The sequence below is a fragment of the Varroa destructor genome, unplaced genomic scaffold (assembly GCF_002443255.2).
Source record: "Varroa destructor unplaced genomic scaffold, Vdes_3.0 BEIS01000005.1, whole genome shotgun sequence".
NCBI classification, from domain to species: domain Eukaryota; kingdom Metazoa; phylum Arthropoda; class Arachnida; order Mesostigmata; family Varroidae; genus Varroa; species Varroa destructor.
Window position 1 is genome coordinate 222,252 of NW_019211458.1, and position 22,202 is coordinate 244,453.

The window sequence follows — 22,202 nt, forward strand, 5'->3', positions numbered from 1 at the left end:
ACGCGGCTATTTTCGAAATTCCATCGTCGATCGTAACCCTGTTCTCTTCATGCACCTACAACCACTGCGTAGCTATATTTATTCACTGCTATCTCATTTTGGTTGAATTGTTCGGGTCGAGATTTCTAGTTTTGGGGATCATACTTACTTCTGAGCAACTGACACGAAAAAAAGTTTATAGCAGACTTTTTTTCTTTGCGATCCGACGCCGCGACGTCGGTTGGCTTAGCCTTTTTGAATTTCGAGAAGGATTGCATTCCAGCAGGAAAATAGTCTGGAGCGAAAACGCTCGCTCAACAGAGACATTCAACACAACTCCAGCTTTAGGCAGCATTGAAGCGTTCATTCTAAATCCTGTCCGGTCCCACTGCCTTCCTTCAAGCATAGGCTTTCAAGCACATGAATAACTTCCAGGACTCAGAACATCCGACCTAACCCTTCGAGTTCGCCTGGTCTAGGCGCGTCCCACACTGCGCCGAGCGGCGAAATCCCCTCATCTACAGCGACATTATGAGAACATTTTCGCGACGTAATTGGTGGGCACTGATGAGGCTATGGGACGGGATTGCGGTGGTTGAGCTATTTATATGGCTATCTTATGGGAATAGCCTCTGCAAATAAAAAAATGCCTTCCAGGCATCTTTTACGCAAGTAGGCATTTGTCTTATGGCAAATCATTCTGAACGCCGCGGCCAATGGCTCACTGTCAGTTTGATTCTACATCACTAGTGTAAAAGTATTTTGGGCATGGCAAGCGGGAAAAACAGAACGTCGACGAGATAAGGCGAAAAGACCTCTTTAAGTTCATTTCATGCAAGAAAGGTTTATTGCTCCGAACGAGCAATAATCCTAGGAGAACCTCGGGGTCTGATCCGACAGGAATGTGTGCCCGGAGTTGTCTTCCTTCACAGAGAGAATGGTTCTCTCCAGCGTATTTTATTTTACCTTTATTCGCGCTCGTTACAAGAATATACAGAACTCCTTGAAAAAGCATCAAACATTAGTATTTTACTGGCTTTGACTATTCACCAATGACGCTCCATTTTTCTGTCTTGAAAGGCACCGTGTCCGGCTCTAAATGGGCTGGTCTACGCGCGTATTCGAATCGTTCGCTATGATGAAGGGAACGTTGAATGTAGGGTTGCTCATGGCCTGCAAGCCTCTTCACAGAAGTCAGAGATACCTCTCGTCACTTGGTCGCACGCCGGCATAAGTCGTAACCTGGAACCACACAAGGCCACAACACTGTCCTCCGCACATATATCCGCTCATTAATATTTGCTCGTAGCGTACGCAAATATCCAAAAGATTGATCGCACGTATTAGAATCGATCAGAGTTCAAAGCATTCGCAATAGTTTGACCTTAATGGCTAGTTTAACAAAAAACACTTGCCTGAAACTGATGGGAACGTTCACAGCAAAAGGATTAGTTGTACCTTTGCAGAATGATGCAATTTATTTTGCAACGGGTACGCCTTTATTTTAAAATAAATATTGTCGACATGCTAGAAAACCAAAAGCAACTGCCCATTTTAGTACATGTGATAATTATGCTCGTGACTACAGTTGATCTCTGACGAGGAACACATTGACTGTGGGTGAAGTATAGGATAGCCATTGCTCAGTGACTTCCGAATGGAGACCATATAAGCGTTTACATGGAAAAGCTGTCATCAACGAGTAGCAAACATTATTCTGGCTATAAATAAAGATTTAAATTTGCAGAAATGATTGAAAAAAGTTCATAAACCGGATCGCCTGCTTCAGTTTTGCTAGAGAACAACAAATTTCCGAGCAGAAATCCGGACGTGGCCAGCAGTCTTTCAGCTAGTCTGCGACGGTATAAAAGAGCTATATAATACAATAGTTGACACTATCCGCACTGATTTATTCGATAAACATGCAACTGTTTTGTATTTGTGGATGGACCGTATGTTATTTGAATGTACTCAAGGACATCCATGCTGCCATTGGACTTCATCGACGGTCAGCGGCATTGTGTTCACGGGCCATAGTTGTGTTTTAGCCCACTACAACCAGCTATACCATTTGAATCAGGAGGAAAACAGTTATGATATAATATGATATCTGTGGCCAATTATTCTCTTACCGAAAAACAAAGAAAAGTTAAAAACCCAGTATCGGTGTTATTCCACAGTTTAGTAAAATCTTTGGAATCAAATTTAGGCAAAATATGGTGTGAAGCTTTATGTACATTACGATATATATGAAAGTGCCCGATAGACACATACTACAAACGCCAATATATTCATCGTCGAGATTGAGATCTATTGTGATTTGCTTTCATTTCTCGCATACGTTATTACAACGCGGGCTTACACAATGCAAGGTACGCTTACTTAATCTCGGTCTCGGACCGCTTCCAACCTAGGCAAATCTCAAAACTGAAGCTTTATAAACACATTTTTTCATAATAGGTTGATTAAGACGTAAGATTCTTTTGAACATTTTATATAGCGATAATGTGATGTAACAAAAATAAAGGCAAAATGAAGTGTTGCTTTACAATGCAAACATTGTACTTCAAGTGTCTACATAATACTCGTGACAGCTGACTAAATTTCTTTTGGGGATCCTACTCAAAGTCCCCGCTGAATAGTTCAGTCACATCAAAGTATGTTAAACAATACGCTTGACAAGCCGTATTCTACCGTATTACATATATATATATATTGAAACATTAGCCTAATTGGAAGTAGTAGGCCAGGTGTTAAAAGGTTCGCTGTCTATTTTAGTGTTATCTGTTGTAGACAATCTGCGCCAAAGCGTAGTGCCGTTTAAGTTAAACGGAGTGCGAGCAAGGACGAAAATGGCCATTGCTGTTATCAATATTATCATCGTGGGCTGAGCTCTTACTGCTAAGACGACAACACTTGCGACCGCTGGAACTATCGAGATGAGTACCTTGGATGCGGGGGAAAACACTACTGCAGACGACCGAATAAGTTAGCGAATAGAATAGCGGCACCACGTTTACGTTTTCTATTAAAATTAGCTAAATACGACATCACAGAGAGAGATCAGAGGAAACTCCTGCCTCTTTGTACGTGGAGCGCACTAGCACAAATATATACTATGAAGTTATCTACCATCGTTGCGCACTCTGAAGTATGCATGGTGCCAAACCACTTTCTTCATACTTAGCCAGTCGTATAACTTGGGGTTTGGGGTACAGAAGTTCAGGTTCAGATACAAAGATGGTCTTTGACAACGTCGTATAATGGCCCCACTATTCAAACTATTATAAATCAATATTAATATAAATAGATAAACCATTACTTTGCCTATGACAGTCGACGTTCCAACATGTACCGTTGATACAATGCAAGGTTTATTATGGTTTGCATTGCGCCGCATTTGCCCCTTTCTATTTCTATTCTACACTGGAAAGTTTTTGGCCGCTTAATGGAAAAACGCGCTCGTAGTAGCTAATTCTCGCAAATATGAAATTATTTATTACCCATTAACAACTATCGTTCACGATTTTTGTCGCACAAGCGGCTGATGCTTTCGTGATCATTTCTAATTGATGGAAAAGGATTATCTTAAAAGATGCAAACGTTGGTGAAGGACAAAGCTGAAACTATGATTTCATGACACAACCATATTATCTAAAAGGTAAGAGCACGATTGGCCAGTCGATAGCAAAGGCCGATTAGCCTGATCGATTGCCATCTGCAAACAAGGCCACATAGTTCCAGCTCAGGATTTTCTTCAAGCATGCCGATATTGAATTGTTGTTAAAGCTTAAAATAAACTCGGGTACAACAAATGTTACAGTGACGAACAATATATAAACAATAATGAGAAGCAAATACATGCATGAGCGCATAGTAAGTACCACGTTCCGTCGAATAAAAACTTTTTTTGCTTCTTGAAAGCGTCTGTTTTTCGTATTGTATTTGCTAATCTGTGTTTTAGACCCTCGTACGCATGTGTTAACTTGCTACAAGTTTGGAGCAGGATTTTTTACTTATAGGAACCCCTAATGAACAATGGCCGCGCTTTTCAACGGCTCAGCATTCAGAGATGGAAAGCGTTCAGGGCCAGAAATAATCGTGGTAGCTAACGTAGTTAACGATTCGACGTACAGTCCATTTAGCTATAGCTAAAAAAAGCCAACAATTTTGTTGTAACAGTGTTAAATTTAATCGTCCAATAAAAACGGTACAATACCTCGGCATTGTTAGTAGATTAAACATAATGACGTTTGTGCATTTCATTATAATAATAATAATAAAAAATGCGATTTATTTGGATCATTTCAGAGCTTGAATACTTGTTTTTATAGATGGATATATATATATATATATATATATATACTTTTTATCTAAACGGAGCCCTGTTCGTTACGGAAGAACGGCGTAGTAGACAAACTGCTCATTTGAAAGTCGTTATTATCGACCATAGGACTATGAAGGCATAACTAAAGCGGTAAATGCTTCGCTGATGATTGCAGCCGCTCTATAGAAGTTTTTGGCAAATGAATTTCTAATTGTATCCTTTTAATATGTTTACCGTATAATGCCGCGGGATTGAAAGGCTATTATAGAGGCTTACCATCATACAGGCTAAAATGCATGCTTACCTGAAAAAATATTCGTCTGATTGGTAATCATTAATCAGCCATCACTGTGGGTTCCATATGCATAGATACCTCCTTTGAAATGAATTGAATGTAATAGCATTCCACACACTGGGATTTGTAACTTCATATAGATATTCCTCCTTTCTGCTTCAAGAACCTCCAATCAAATGAAAGGATCCTGTGCAGTGCCATTCTCGTACTGCACGCAGCACGAGATGCACGATTTAGTAGTTGTTGACTGCCGTTTGTTAATAGAAATGAGTTTTGGAGGATTTACATTGCATTCTGATAGTATAAGCCCTATAAAAAGTTTAGTGCATTCGGCTGTTTCGTTTATGTAAACAAACTTCCCGCGTCGTCCGCTTTTTCATGTATCATTAAGGACTTACCTCCTGCCTCAGGTTCCTGCAGCAAACCTTTCAGACGACACGGTAATCGTACAAGTAGCTATTAACCTTAATAATTCCCTATTTTTTAAGCCATTATTTTTCGTTAGTTTTTTTCATTTTTCTGGGTATTAATTTTCGAACGAACACAGGAATTTGAATTAGCGCGGCAACATCCTTGTTAGTTATGGTGATCAACACCGCCCAAATTAAACGTTGGCATTGGGACGTTTTTGTGTAAATATAGCTATATGTGGAACTTGCTCCTTGGCTAACAAAGCTGTTGGACGGAATGAGCGATTAGGACACGCCGTAAGACGAAGCTGTGCTTGAAAACATAAGTCGACTTAGTGCTCTCTATGTTTTAAAAAAACAATGATTGTAAATTCCGCCTATGTTTCTTGCAAAGATGTTCTCTGACAGGTTGCTTGAATGAGTAGATCTTCGTGTTCAATCTATCAGAATTTACTTAATACATTGTGAATTAATATGAGATTGTCTTCATTTATGTGCATTAAAAGAAGAAACAGCACTGGAACATAGAGTATTTTTTGTTTTAACTGATGAAGCCATGGCCACGTTCCCTCATATTGTCTTAATCTATTAGCAACGTAATATTCGTTTAGAGAATTCTAAATCCAATGCGTTGTTGTTCAAACGAAATACACACCCGTACCTGTGTGACTATCGATGTGATGAAGAATAGAATAGGGTTTAGCGGGTGTCAATTATTCCGAGCAACCTTAAACAATAAATTAATGTTTGAGGTTGCTGCTATCTATGTGAATTGTACTCTATTGGCCATTGGCGGTAATGATGATGAACTACGTTTAAGCTCGATTTTAATGACCGTAAGGCCTCATTTGGTGCTTGTGGACAGCTGTTTGTACCATCGGTCTCGTATGTATATATATATATATTCTACAAAGATTATCGTTGCCAGATTTATTATTCAGAGTCTTTTTTTGGTTGACCGTCAGCCTGGAGGGCTTAACGACCTTCAGCTTTAAAATCTTTTTCGACTTCACTATGATTGTGGAACGGCCTCTTAGCCCTGCAGCCTCCTTTTACGTGTCATCCTTTCATTGGCTTCGTCCTATTCACTTCGGTTCTATGTAGAAACTTTCTTGTGAGGAAGCTTTTGCAAAGGGAAAGTCGAGAACCTTTCCCCGCTACACCAGCTTGGTGTCTTAAAAAGCTTCCTTTGAAGCTTTGCTGCATTATAACCAGCGAGGGCCACCTAAAGTGCGATCGTCTCAAAGCTATTTTACTTTATTAAGTTGATAGACATAAGAGTGACTAGATGGTTTGGTTAGCCTATTATATTGTTATATTTTTTTACTAGGTAAATATCGGATAATATATTAACACAACGCACAAATAACCATTTTTTGTCCGCGCTCAATTTTATAGAAGAAACAAGGCTTGAGCTTGATTAGGATGTGATCCTTCCCGTAGGCGCAAGGGTATTCCGAGCACAGTATTTGTACAGACCCACATAAAATAGGCGACGTGGCAGCAAAAAACTAAATTATACGTATGATCCAGTTATATATTACGCATCACTCTATTTAAACGGTCTTCGGTTAGCTAGTGTGAGCTTTGTCAAAAAGGCAACAACTAAGACACTTTCATAGTCTAGCATAGGATAAATACATTGGAATATTTAATTACTGTTATTATTATTTGCTTGTTTTATACGGATGAATAGAATGCAGTAGGTTAGGAACAAAAGGGTAAAGTTACTCGTCGCTACATTACACAAACCAAATCGTAATACCTGAAATTTGTATAGAAAGGAACATTACGTTGTAGGTATATTTTTTCAATGTGATCTGTGTTGAGCTACAGTTAATCTTTGCTAAAGCTAAATGAAAAAACGTGAGATTCTTGTTACGAGGCCGTTTGCTTGTTTCGTTTATAGAAAACCAGTGACAACACAACTGCCTCCACTGGCTTTGTCTTCGCACGAAAGACTTTCACTAGCTTCTAGAAGAAAGTAATCTTTTTTGACCTTTACTCACTTATTGCTTACGATACTCATCATGCATTGTTCTTTAGCAAAAAAGAAGCAGTTAAACATCTTTCTATATCACAGCTCCTCTTTGCCCCTGAACTACACACAAGGTTACATGCTATCACAGTATATGTCCTTAGGTGACAAAAAGCTAATAGAAACACACTAACGTAATGTGATTGTATGTTGTTTGCCAAGGATGAGCTGCTACAGATGTTTTTCAGTGCTGACAACAGCTAACGGATGACTGCCGTTTAAAACATAGGCGTTAACTCTTCGGTTTTTTAGCACATCCGAGCTTCACTGCCACATTTTTCGCCTTCGTGTTTTTCTATAACATATATCTATTTCAATAAATTTTCTCTCGGACTCCTTGTGGCAGAGGTTAAAAACCTAGATCTTCTACTGAGAAACAACTATTTTACTCTGTCAGGATAAATCTGTCGACGATCAGAGCACAAAGAAGAATAGCGATGACATCGTGTAGCCTACGTGCGACGATTGAAGACAACGATTTTTAAATGAGGTATCTCATAACACATTTCTGAAATGCTTTATCTACGATGGCTGTGATTGCACTGACAAAATTTGATGTCTATGGTTAACTTGACCACCTCATAAAAGGATTTGTTGTAAACCCTATGCCACCCTATTGATGTTATTGCTGATGATGAGTACGAATAAGTTTCCAGGCTTACTGTTCCGTATATGCGGGCGCTATTACAATCTAGACACTCTTGTCTTGTCGCTGTCAGTGTAGTCGTTGCCCGTAATTGTTGTGACACTTTTATCATCGTTTGTAACAGTAACGACAATAATGACAACAATAGCAGCAGCAGCAGCAGCAACAACAACAACAAAACGAGCCCTACGAAACGTGACTTTTTATTCTATAGTTGTTGCTAAACTATTCAGGCCTGTAACATGGCCTATTTAAGTTAATATGGCTTTTGGCAGTACTCGACATGAATGCTAATGAAGTACTGATGGAGCAAACGCTCGTCATCAGCATCACCCACGCGAACAGCATCATCAAAATTCGGGTTGTCTCTACTTCGTGGTCTTACTACTAGGACCTGGTGAGGCTCTTTGTAACGTGATTTTGTGCAGTGTCCATTTATTTGAGTTAGCTTTTGATTGTATCTCTGCCCGACCATCTTAATATAAGAATGTAGTAACACGGTAAAGAGGGTAAGGAAGACTTCATAATGACGAAATATCATGGCTATTTCATCAGCATCTCTGGGTATGTACATGCCGTGCATATGATCTAACGATCGTTAGATATGTTGAGAAACGAGTTTAAGACCGCCAGGTTGTTAGTCAATAACGTTTGTTCTCGATATGATTATGCACGCAAAGCAGCTGTGCATATATATGCATATTCTGGAGCATTTGTGCGTAAGTTGCACCATCTACAAGTTCTCGGTAAACTTCTTCGTACCGAAAATAAGCATAGATATACATTGCATTGTATAGCTAAAACACGTAATACAATGTAATCATAAGCCAACATGTGTCTGTCGTGTAGTTAAAAACTAGAGACGTTTTAGAACGTCATAGTTAGTTGACTTAAATAAATAAATAAATGACAAAATTAAACCGAAAAGCGAAACAAGAAGCAAAAAAAGTATCACTACTTATGGTGAAACGACATCTGTCGGGGAATCGGTTAGAAACGGTACTCGACGCCTCTACAGATCTTTAACATAACAGTAACAACTCCGAGCAGGAACACGGCCAGGGGCACTTGATTATATATGGGCGCGTTGCATCTCTGAAGTAATAATAAAGTCTTAATATCAGTTATTGAAGTGGTAACTTAAAAGAAGAAAGGGCGTGCAAGCCGTAGCGAAAAACAAAAGATAAATAATAACAATGTATATATCCGGCACATATCGCGTAAATAGTTTCAACAGTTTTCACCATTGTGGCTGCTAATAACATATATGTCAACTGATTTTTTTCGTCCGCAGAGTTCCTATCTGGCGTTTTGATATGAGAAAGCTATTGCAGCCTATGATATCCTGAACTCAATTGTCTTTCTGCCTAAAGTTATCTTCAGAATCTCACAGCTCAGTGGCCAATGCGTACGGGTAGGCGGATTTGGCTACCAAGCGTTGTGAGCGGCCTATGTGCTTTAAATCAAAGAAAACGTGTACCAAAAGTAGCCAATGGAAGCACTATTGCGATAGCATATCTTTATAACGTTGATTTTAAAGCTTTTGTTCTAGATTTTTCAAAAAATCGCCTACTCAAAAAATGATGCTCACTTTGTTTAGCATCAAAACGTAAAGAACGCTGGACTAGAAATGCAAAAGCCTTAAGCCCGTGTCTTTACCTAAATCGTAAATATTGTTTAATACGAATGGGTAGGCAGTACTGTTACGCCTAACCAAAATGCCATATGGCATCTGTATATGTCAATCGAAGTGAGCGATGACAACGAGATCACCGAAATTCACGTTACATGAAATTACGACCTAACAAATACGATATAATATACATTTCGAACGATTAGCTTACAGGGTAGAGAATAAAATAGGCTACACATAAGCGACAATAGTGACGACATGAGAAGTTCTTATTCGTGAATGCTGTTTGAATCATATGCAATCCTCTAGACTATAACCGTTAAGGAGATAGCTTAATTAAAAGAAGTCCTCTTTACTTGATTGCGTCAAAAATACATTCCCTTTTTCCCGATCTACTTTCCCCGATTTGCCGATTAAAAATCTTTCAGTCTAACCTTTTAAACCTCAAGGGATTACCATGGAATTGTATACAATCTACAAAAAAGAACAACATAAATAGAAATCGGCATTACTATAAACAAACGCCTACTGCTTATATATTGTCCAAGTATATAAAATATACATCGAGGCAATAGCACGAAAAAAAAAATAAGATATACATTTGGCGCTAATTCATAATTCCGTGTGGCCAACCAACGGCAACGTTACGTTTCCGTCAGTTAGCATTACGAGTCACTATGTATTCAGTGCACGATCTAGTGATTGCATCGCGAGTTACGGCACCCCCTCCTTCCACTTGTGGCCTGGCTGCCTGTCAGCCACTCTCAGCGTCAACTGTCCAAGCATAAGACCGTAGTTACGAGCTGTAGGACACAACCAGGTGGCGCCACGAACACCACCATAATTATCGTTACCACCATCGCCGTCCACATGAACTGACAAGCCCCAGCCATTATTGCGGCGCCTACATTCAGAACTGCCGCCACCACTTCGATGAATATTCCTGCTGCTGCTTTTGCCCTCGTCTTGTGGTCGTTGGCGTACCTAAAATGACGGATCGCCGTTATATATATATTGCTCGTGGTGAATTGAGTCACTATGGCGACGATTCCTGGTGCAAATGGAACCACCTGGTTAGTAGTACCAGCAGCCACTTCTATATTATTGGGGAACCGGCTCACACAAGAGTCGGCCACGGGTCGATACGCAATTGATGCAGTACAACTTTAAAGCTTGAAACCTTCCAGTTGAAAGAGGAGGGGCAGCTCAATTGCCTACTTAGATCGCTCACCTGTCGCCACGTCACACTTGGTCGATGGCACAACGATGCTTGACAGATGTGTGGAGTTCCGAAAGAGGGTTCCCAACGAAGTTGCTGCTTCCCATAGGCCGCCGTGATCCCTTTTACTTTGCCTCCTTTATCTTCAATCTCCCACCGACTTTCGTCTGCGTCTTTTCGGTGACGACGCTACCGAACAACTTTCGCTGAGGCTTGCCTTCGGCTTATTGAAGGAAAAATGAATGTGATCTTTAGCGGTTGCGAACTAACAGTTTCTTCGACCGCTGATTTTTCTCTATCCAATTACTAAAAGCTAACAATAATAATAACTATTGTCATAATGAATGCACAGATTTCCTGTAAAAGCGGTATGCAGATGCTACTGAGAGCTTAAACCGTTATGAAACAGCAGCGTTATTCATAGTAGCTATGATGACCCTTCCCTATGACTCCAAACGCGCTTTGCGTTAGAAACCACAAAACTTCAGAGGGCCTCGATTACGCTCTTTCTGTTTAGTTGAGCATTTTTTAATAATAGAACAACATATACAAGAGCCATGTACATTATGCTTCACCACGTAATATTCAAAGATTATTCTGCAATATGATTTCCTCTAATAACCGAACCCAAAGTTCATTTATGGTCTCAAAATGATAAACTTGAATTAATAATTTCGCCATAGAACGATCTAAGGGAGTAAAGAGATCAATGTCGTTCTATATATCCCAATGATATAATGAGGTTATGCCACCTATATAATAAATATAGACAAATATGTCCCTATCGTTACGCAAACGTGCCATTATCAGCAGGTTGCGATTTGATGTTTGACAATGAACGTAGCACATTACCACCCGTATCACACCTTCTTTTAGTTAGTTCCGGTTGGCATCCATCAAAGTAGTTATGCTGCATGTTATACTGTTATTATTAAGTTATTATCATTAAGTATGCATAAGGGGGCGGAGGGGCGTGTGTTTTTGCAGTTAATTGTTTGTAGAACGCTGCGTTCAGTCGGCAGTACCCCATCATAGTGCATTATTACAACCGTACTACTTCGTACATCTTCAGACCGGGCGTTAACGTCACGTATCCTAATCTAAACTCTGAGTCTTTTTGCAATGAAATCACTGTTTTCCTTAGGAACACATATATTGATATTGAGCAGTACCCATTTACGCGACAATTAATTAGCAGATTATTCAGGATGTTCGACTAAGCATTGGGAAAACAGCTCTATTCGGGACCCAATGATAGCGCAAAGGTGATATCAGCAGGCGTGTTTAGAGGTGGGCTATCAAAGATCATCGGGTGGTGATGCTGGTATAGACGACAACACTATCTCTATGCATGGGTCGAAGTCAAGCATGCGTGAAGCACACGAGAGGGCAGTAGATGAAGGGGAGGAAAGTCTACTCAGAATTTTTGCAAAACACCGTTCACGGACTGTTCTCTTTCTCGGTAGACCCGCATTCCGCTCACGAATTGATACGCAACCCAAGTCAACTATTTACTTCTACGGTAACTGCATAAGTAATGGTAGTTCACTTGAGTCTTTCTCTGTAGCCGAAAGTGTGGCCCAAATGTTACCGGGTTGGACCCGTTTTTTACAGTGTCGTTGTTGTTGTTGTTCATCTGTAGACTTGCTTTTATTTTTCCTCACATGTAACCGCATAAATGTGTTCCATTGGCTGTTTTTATCTTCACGACTGTTCTCCAGTCGTCGAACAGTTTGCGCGTTGGTGCACGCGTGGTAGGCCAGAGTATCCGTCTTTTGCGTGTAAAATGCAGAACGTGAGAAATGAGCAAATGGACTATTAGCAGCTAAAATAACAGTTTATTTCTTGCGATCTAATAGAAAATCTCGTGGTGGATGTTATTGTGTATGAAAATGTCTTTGATGCTCTCGTCCTTTCTGTCTAGCGTCTTTTGCTGATTTTAGGACGACATCGATGAAAACTGCTGAAGCAAGCGACAATGTACTTCAGACCTTCATGTTTGTCTAAAGGATCCTTATCTTTTCCGGATCATAAGGAGTCCGACATCAAAGACATACCATAACGACGAAGAGCAAATTTCACAGATTTAGCTGTCGCTTGTTACCCTTGGTGGCCCGTTACTGCTTTTGTCCTCTTGATACGACTACAAATGTGACACTATTTTGTCTGACAGAAAATTGCTTTTTTGTTACGATGTCAGAAAGCTTGTATTGAAAAGCTGGGAAAAAATAATAGACAGGGCTGCTATAAAGAAAAATGTAGAGAGTGGCGCTATATAAGATGCCCGTTGATGCTTGGCGCCTTAAATTCAAAAAAACGATTTCGTGTTTTCCCTCGAGGATTTTGTTTACACTGAAGCTACCTCATGCAGCTGCCTCTAGACGTTAGTATTCATTATCTGTATACGACCACGTAGAACAACTAGGCCACAGAGATGTAGAGCTTAGTCAGTTAAAAGTGGACCCTAAAAATGTACCATTAATTTCAAATGACAACAATTAAGACTAATTCATTTTCACGTAACAAACAGACTTCATCTAAGAAAGTCAGCCTTTTTGAAAGGGCAATAGAATAAGGCATCTAGATAAATATGTTTTCTTTCTTTTATTTTACATTTTAACACGTTCAGCTTCCTTTCGATAGAATACCGTTTAGAAGATGAAGCAAGCAGGGGTGGCCAGCTGCTTCCATATAACCCTCTCCAATATGAGCAAACATGTGCCATCGAAGTCGCTTGTCGTAGTATGAATTACATTACGATTAATGAAGACAATATCTTTTTACTTTACTATAAAAAAGTGCTGAAAAACTTCACCTTCTCTATTTTGAGAGCAAATCGCAGCATATAAGCAGCAGATAAATAAAATTTATCTGTAATAGTAAATCGTAACTCTATAAAGTATACATGCGCCTGGAAGCGAAATCCTAAACATAAACCGTATACATACCGTACATGTAAATGTTTAGTCAATTGGCACACAGCAAAGGCACTCGTAATACTCTTGCCGTAACTGATTTCAAAATGTTTTCTGTTCTCTGTTCAAACGTAGCAAAATGTTTTCTATAAGACGTATCGTCTACATAATTTTTTTGGGTAGCTCGACTATTCCGTAAACCCCAGTTAATACTATGTTCTTTAACAATTACCGCCATGTATTACATTAGTGTAAAGCGAAATTGTAGTATGTACAAAATACGGTTTCTGCGCGCAAAGCCCGACGCTGTACATAATATGTAGTCTGTTTGAACAGTTAATGTGAACTCGTAGCCGGCCTCTTATTATTATTATTATATATATTTCCTAAAAGGCTGGCTCTCATTGAAAGCCAATCGATTCCGCTGGAGGGCTCCCAAAATATTCTAGATAACATTTCTTATCACACAAAACACCTCTAAATTGTTCTGATTAAAAACCATGGATTGCGAGATCCAGAGAATGAGAGAACCAATACATATTTACCCAAACGAAGACTCAGTGTTCTTCTCTGGGTAAAACTATAGTCAAGACGCTGATAATTATGTTCGATATGACCCGTTATCCGGGTGAAGATGTAATTTTGCAGGCTGTCTCCTAGAAACTGCTTCCTTGCTCAGTAAACAGCTCGTATATAGCAAATTTGCCTTCAGAAATGTGGAACAAAGAAGGAACAATACTATTATATAATGCAGGGATTAAGGTCTAACAACGGAGTGATGCTAGACATAATACGATTTGGTATATTATATAATAAGGCTGACGCAGAATGCTCTTAGAGATTACCCCAAAAGCTCAAGTCGTGGTCATCTAGATTAGTCCATAGACTAAAAATGTATTACTTTATAGAAACTATGCATTTATATATATATATATATATATATATATATATATATATATATATATAGAGAGAGAGAGAGAGAGAGAGAGAGAGAGAGAGAGCTATTTTTCTGCCTATCTAAGCAGTTGGCTCATTCGAGCTTAGTCATAAAAATAAACAAAAATAGCAAATTGTATATTATTTAATATTTGTGCGTATATACGTCTGATATATTGCAGATATTCGCTAACAAACACTACCTATTAATTCTGATGTTATAATAGACCTTCGCACCTATTTACTGTAACCAAGGAACTGCAAAAATGATCCGTAAGAAAAATGTCTACAAAGCAAGATAATCTCGAATAGAAACAAAACTTTGTTTTACCCCAATTGCTTATATTATGCAATCAACAATTTATCTAGTCATGATACTAGGCTGTGTTGTGATAAGCTTCATTAGTCCAATCTCTGATTACCATCAGCGTAGTCCGACGTAATCGCATGCGATGAAGTACTGAATTCTACTATGGAGGCATTTTATATTCCGAACACATTCGAAGTCTTTTACTAAGAAGAGCCCCCGTATAAAACACCGATTAACGACACGATTTTGACCCAAGATTCACAAACTCCGTGATAGTTTAATACTATCATTGTTTTTTAAATATAACGTAATAAGTTTGATTTGCATACGCCTGAAAAGATGGCTTAATTATTATCGTACGATCATACCTTATATATATATATATATATATATATATATATATATATATATATATATATATAGCGTTAAAAAGTACTCTAGTATAAAAATAGCGTACGCTATTATACTAGCATAGACAAAATCGTGGCTTTTTTGCATATGATCATGCGTAATTTGCAATTTCGTTATTCAATACTTTTCACATGTCTTTTTCACGTCCTCAGTAGCGTTTCAATCAGCTCGGAACACGCATAAATCTTTACAAAAGCGGCTTTTCTTCAGGCCGACCCAAATGGCTATTATGTGTGCTGGAACTAATAATCTTTTTTGCCATTTTCAATGTTATTGTTTCCTTTCCTCTAGTCATGAGCCCACGTTGTCGTGACAATTCCGGCATACAGATGCGACAAGTCAAATAAGCTTATCTCAATAATGTATTATGATCTATAGATGTGAACATTATTTCTGAACGGTTGAAGAACAGCTGCCAAATTTAGAACAAGGTCGTCACAAAAGCAAAAGTCCATCTGCGTCTTTTGCTCTTTGGTTATTACGTTTTATTATTACAATTTACTCTTCACGCTTGAAAACACACAAAGAAGAGACAGTCAGCCAGGCGCCAGTCTCACTGGCAATAGTAAACATGCATATGCGTGCATTGGTGACGTGCGTCATCTCTGCCATCTTGACTTCTCCCCCCCCCCCCCAGCTTCCAGACTCCTTATGTATCGTTAGCTTTCCCCAAAAGGAGTACAAGTACTCCTTTGTCTAATGGTAACTTATAATGCTGAATTTATGAACTTACGTTGTTAATTATCATTCCACTCCCCGCTCGTAATATATTGCAAACGTGTCTTTACTGTACCAAACTGCCCCTGTAAGGAGGACCGGCATAAGAGGCTTCCGGCCTTCCAGCTGAAAATGTCTCAGAACGCTTCGGCATCTATTTGACTTTATCGAGTCTGTCACGGTAGTTCCGACATAATGCTGCCACTGTGGAACGCTTGTGCTGTAGACGGCAGATGAAGCCGACAGATGTCAAAAACGGTCGGAATAGAAAAGACAAAATTGCAAAATTAAGTATTAAATGCTTTATGTATGACTGTATTTTCGAACAAATATTATTCTGTCGTCATGTAGCACTATGTGTGTGTACATATATGAATATACATATATGAGATAAATTACCGTACAAGAATTACAGAATACAATAGACAAAACGTTTTTTGTAAATAAATCACGTATCACATATATGATGATTTACGGCCGAGAAGACATCCTGGGTTACCAAATCGGGGCCGAAAAATTCGTAATGTTTGATAAGTAGGATGACTTTTCGCGAACATTGGGACGACTGAATGTCTAAGTGAAGTTTTTTTTTCTAAATAACACATTGACCCACTGTCCAAAACCGCCTTTCTATTTCAGTGAATTAAAAATTTGATACGCTACAAGGGAATGCCTTCTAGGATGACGTACTTTCGTCTAGATGCATTGTCTTCTAATGTAATTGCGCGTGATTGAAAATCAGTTTCTATATAAAAATTTCACATATTCACCATCCAGCTAAGTTGCTTAACTTTTTTTTTAATGTTACACTTAAGAGCGCAGTCGGCGTTGTTTCGGTGATCGTCTCTTAAGCCGTCACTGTTAAAAAAAGAATTCATCTTAATACAAGGATCGATTGTTGCTAGTTGTCGTTTCCTAAATATAAAGCTATTTAGCCCTAATAGATAGTAGCTTCATATTTAAATAGCACAACTTATTATGAACAAACCAGAGCGAATTGTTCTTTTTTGCAGTGAATGTGTAGCGTCATTGCAAGAACCCCTTGCTACTACTATTTTTTTCGAAACAATCCGCCGAACTACATGCGTCATCTTTTACCGCTAGTGGCGTAAGTCTTCTAGAAGATAGATTTTTGTCGGCTAAATTGATGTCTAGTGAGTAATGTTTTAACGTATTTAGCTATCTCTGTGTAAATTCTACGTTTGGTGCGTTTTGCCTAAATCGGGCAGCGGCAACTTGAACAGTTTTAGCAAGTGTCATTCTATTCTAAGGAACGTGTGGTAATTGATAAGCTGTCATACACAGACCAGACATTGTTCCACACGCTGGCAGAAAGTGCTGCTTTCTTTATAAGATCCTATGAAGCAGAAGATTGAATCTTCTTAGCCTCCTTACAAAAACAACTCTTAGGTAAGTTATCTTTCTTAGCTGTAAAAGCAGAGACACCTTCTGATGGCTAAATTTTTGTCACGTAGAAATATGAACGCTTTCAGACCATCAAGTTGAAATTACCTTATGGGATGGAAGTAATTACATGGCATGCACGCTCTATAAAAGGAATTGGATCGCTTTTTTGCCTAAATTTGAATGGCTTCCGCGGCTAACATTGAGTAATTTAAAATTAGCAATATGCGGTCTCGATAAGATTACATACTGCTATCGTTGTGATGACAGTTCGAAACGCTTAGTTTATCTAAACGGGGCTAATATTTACATGCCCACGCATTATCTAATACCGTCAGCTCTCATATTGTCGAGACTCGGGTACGTAGGTTAATTCTCATCTAAACAAGCTTGACGTTTGCAGTGCACAGGATGTCCGAAAGCCTACTCAACTAAACACTTGAAGGAACCCTCATTAAACTTCGCTCATCTTTTTAATTGGCCGAAAACACACAAGACAGCTTTTTGTTTTTCATTAGTCTGTCGTTTTTCTATACTTCCTGTGATGATAGTTCATACAGCCACAGTTAATGTCTAATATAAAAGCTAACGGTTGTTTATACCCGCATTTCTAATCCACTCCAACCAATAAGCTGATCTTTCCCGTCCATTTCCTAGGTTATTTTGCGCAGATAATATAACATATCGATCAAGATAGGCATAAAAGAACAAAAATGTTCCTATGAGCAAAAGTGTTTTATATGATTATTTTTGTTTGAAATAGATTATAGATAGCTTATGGTTAATCGTGACGTTTTTTTATAAATGTTTAGGTTTGGTCATAAAAAGTGAGACTACGTCTCTTCAAGTCTTTCACAGATTTCAAGTCTTCTATATGAAGAGTGTTTTTTTTTAAAAGATACTTCATTGTTAGTAATGATTGTGATAAAGGATGATGCAAGATACCATTTGTTAGCAGATGGCGCGCACTCGAAGACTACAGTTAGCATAAAGGTGATTTGAAGTTACCATTGGCCAGAAGTCAGCAAATTCCAAATTAAGGAAAGCTTAAGTTAGGAAAGTAGAATAGTTCGAACGTTTCAACCGAAAACACAATGTCAGTATAAGTTATGTCCTTACCTGAATCGTTACTGTGCTATACTGCACAAATAAGTTTGCTTTATGTTACTTCAAAACATTCTAGTAAGTTATATATATATGTCATGGCATGAGCTTTTGGGTGATCGCCTATCGCAAAGAGCTCAGTACAGTTCCTTGACCCTTTATTTAGTATGAAGTGAATGAAATAATAAGTGTGCAAGTTTTTTTGTCACAGCAGTATGATAAAAACGTGATTTCTACATTATATAACACTATATTATTCCTAGCTTTAGCACGGTACGATACGGCTATGGTGCTGATGAGTGCCGTCAATGAGGTGTTTTATCGAGATCTGTATTGTTGGAGTCCCGCGCCGGCTACGCACGGAGTGGATGGCTGATTTTTGATCCTGGACGATCCCGTTTTTGTTCAGTTAACTTTCACTTAGTTTTTTGCTCCTTTTTGCACTTTCAGCTTGAGAAACTATGTATTTTGGCATATCTATTGTCGAGTTGTAGTGGATTAACGTGTAGTTAGGACTAAAGTCTGCACGATTTTCCTTTTTTGTTTTTTTTTCGATTTGTTTGGTCCAAAATACAACTTCTTTATCTTTTGTGTTGAATAACTAAATCGTACAGCCTGCGGCATCATCCTGTAGGTTTGACGTCATCTCTTGTCCAATCTGTATATTTATCGATTCTTCTTATCCCATTTGCTACGCGCTTATATATACCATATATAAATTACGTCCGCATCGACGGAGCAGCACTATAGCTTGCCCCATGCACCTCGTGTAAATCTTCATGGCGCAATCGTCTCAGAAAATGCGCGCCGGAGCAAGTATATGAAGGCGTAAATGCATGTCGAACCTCAGTATGCTGCTATCGGTTATCCTGGCCATAAATGTCGATCGGAAGGAACTTGTCTTGTTGTTTTTGGACTTGTTTCAAAACAAATATCGACTTTCAAGTTGTAAAGCGTTCCAGTCGTAAGTTGATGGTCATTATACGAAGATCATAATAGACGTCCCGCATACGGCATTTGCACACAGAACATATACTCGTCTTTATACTATAACTATAACTTTAAAGGTTAGGATTCACACAGTTAATCGCTTGTTTTTCTTAAAAGATACAAACTACGAACGCTTATATAATAATAAGATTAAGTGAACTGTGGAACGAAAATCCACCTATCGACTAGCTACTTTTAGCTCCAATGTAGCACATGAATCTTTCATAGAATGTTATCAGAACAGAAGCTTCAGTGACTATTTATACATCCTGTGGCTGAAATAGATTTTTGAACGCTGGCCGTGGTGAACTTCTAGTAACGCGCACGACTTCACTCTACGTTGCGTCTAGGACTAACAAAGATTTAGGACGACCGCGTACACAGTATCAGTGTTACTGCAGCCGTCAATAAGTAAAGTACGTATTATCATAGATGCGCTACTTCGTCATATATCGAATGAAAATGCCAGTTTTGCCATGCGTTCGATCTGAAACGCTTCACAGCGACAAATTAAACGATACAATTATTCCAAAAGTTAGATTATTTTATATAGTTTCAGTGCCTTATGCAGATCTGAAAATCTGATCTTCAGATCGGCTGTTATTTGAATTGCTGGTGAAACCATTTAGCGACGCTGTTGAGATGGATGATTCGCCATGTTTCTAGTTAATCGACGTTCGTTGTTATCGTGTCAAAGACAGCCAGTGTATGGGCTGTACAAGGGGCTTTTGTGTATAATAATGTTCCACGCTAGCAATCATACGAAAACTTCCGTTTGACCTGAAAGTTAAAAAAAAAAAACTCATATAACGATTAACCTACGTCACCGGCTTACTTGAACTTGAACTAAGATGAATCTATCTGGATTGCATTGTTGTCATGCGAGTTATCAGGTGGAAACGGTGCTGTCAAGTATTGGTGCCAAGAATAAAGTTTTTTTTTTACTGCGACACACGAATTTTATGCAGATTTATCTAAGCAGAGATGCCACTCAGAGCGTTCTGAGTACAATATCACTAGCCATCTTTTGACCTTGTCTAATTCGTACCTAAGAAGTTTAAGATGATTTAGTTATCATTTTTGTAACGCTTAGACCGTCGCTTAGCGTCGTCATCAGCAGCATCATGATCCTACCTGAGCAAACCGAAAAACAGGGATAAGTCCTATGCATTACAAAATACGATCGCGTACAATTTTTACATTTCGTAGTAAAAAAGGAAAAAGCAATATCATTACTTCGTCGACTTTTATCAGAGCTTGGTTTATGGAATTTTTTTTTACGAAGGAAAATGCTTTCACTCGGTGATAAGCAAGCAAGCAAGCTGGCACGTGAAAGCTATACGGTAAACGATGCGTCGGATCATGCAAGAGGCATCGATTCAGCCATTTGGATATTTCGCATCTCGTGCGTTTAGGGTATTTATTGATTGTGTGCGTATTCATTAATTGTTAGGTGGTTGCTGTCTCGCCGCAGAGCGGTTCTGTTTGGTAGAAAGCTTTTGTTACCCTTATCACCACTGTCGTCACTACCACGATCGACAAATCGACAAGTTGTCGTGAGGTTCCACTCTGAATGAGGTCTATTTCTACGCTGTCATATAAACACAGGCACACGTAAGCGTAGATGCAAAAGTTGGCCATTGCGAGCTTTTGGAGTGGTCAAGGAAAGATCTAAAAGCCGTTATAGGGAAGCCGTTGAACCAGAACGCGTTATGTACTGCGGCGTCTACGAGGGCGACATATATCGTCCGGTTCTTTGGTGTTAGGGAACATTAGTCTGCCCTCTTCTCATTTCAAGCAACAAAATAGTTCTGCTTTTCGGCGCGGGTCATCGTAATTTCGGTTTAGTGTTGTTGTTGTTTTTACGATATTGGTAAAGATATACGTGAGGCACATCTGATCAGACCGTTTAACTTCACTCATCACACGTCCTTGAAATCTTGATGCGCAAACGGGTGCGACGAAAGCCCGATTACATGATACAGTTGTATGTGATCCGCAAAACGTAATGATAAGACTTACTAGTCTATTTTAATTGGTCTTCTTTTCCGAGCTCTGGTCAGCCTTCTGACGTACGCTACCAGCCATGATGGACGCCTTAGAAGAGAATTAATTAGCTATGTATAATAGTTGGGAATTTTGTTTAGAATTCAATTTGATAGCTCACTTTATTTTAGCATCGGAGTTATTTCACATCGTGCAACTATAGGGCCTAGACGTCAACCTGAAATCTAAACAGTGACCCTGTCGGAACGTCAAGACTTACGTGTTTTAACGTTGCCAAGCTGCTTCCGAGGCAAAGCACTTAGCAGTAAATACATCATGGGTGTCGGTGAACTAAAAATAGGAACAGGCATAATCGAGTAGTACCATACTACTCGGAAAGTATGCGATCAAGCCAAGAAAAAAGCAAGATAAACAGCCCATATTGCTGATAGAACAAGATTCCTGGGATCGTGAACCCCATTGTAGAATGGAGCTATTCTATTGCATTGTGTATGTTAACTGCTGTGCATCTAAAGGTTGCGAACTAACCCCTGTTTATATCTAGTACGCAAACGCTTCGTAGGTATACTCTTTCTTTAGATACTTCGAGAAACTCTATAAAGATGAATGACTAAATATACTAAATACCCTCAGTTACGTTGCCCTTGATTCATCATAGCGCATCGTACAGCTGGATACACGGTGACGCAACGATTAGTTACAATTGATTTTTAAAATGGCGACCGATTACCAGTAATTTCCAGAATAATCTTTTTTGTCATCAAACCCAAAAAGGGTGTATTACAACCTTAATACCTAGAAAGCTCACGAGAGACATTTTTCCTCAACTTTACGCGTTTGTCCATATTTTGTGGCTAATAT

General features: G+C 38.9%; 1 protein-coding gene and 1 long non-coding RNA gene across 8 annotated transcripts in view; one reads left to right on the forward strand and one right to left on the reverse strand.

Annotated features, from left to right (window-relative positions):
* The window catches only part of LOC147755143 (uncharacterized), a 45,750-nt gene extending 40,812 nt beyond the window's left edge, over positions 1–4,938 (reverse strand). For 5 of the 7 annotated variants that reach the window (XR_015329006.1, XR_015329004.1, XR_015329003.1 and 2 more), the window contains exon 1: positions 4,611–4,938. This is a non-coding gene — a long non-coding RNA (uncharacterized LOC147755143). Of the gene's footprint in view, positions 1–1,029; positions 1,222–4,610 lie in introns of all 7 variants that reach the window. The other 2 variants (XR_015329007.1, XR_015329005.1) reach the window with 1 other exon arrangement.
* The window catches only part of LOC111251864 (uncharacterized), a 69,900-nt gene that overhangs the window by 15,474 nt on the left and 32,224 nt on the right, over positions 1–22,202 (forward strand). The gene's annotated exons all lie outside the window — the stretch shown is intronic.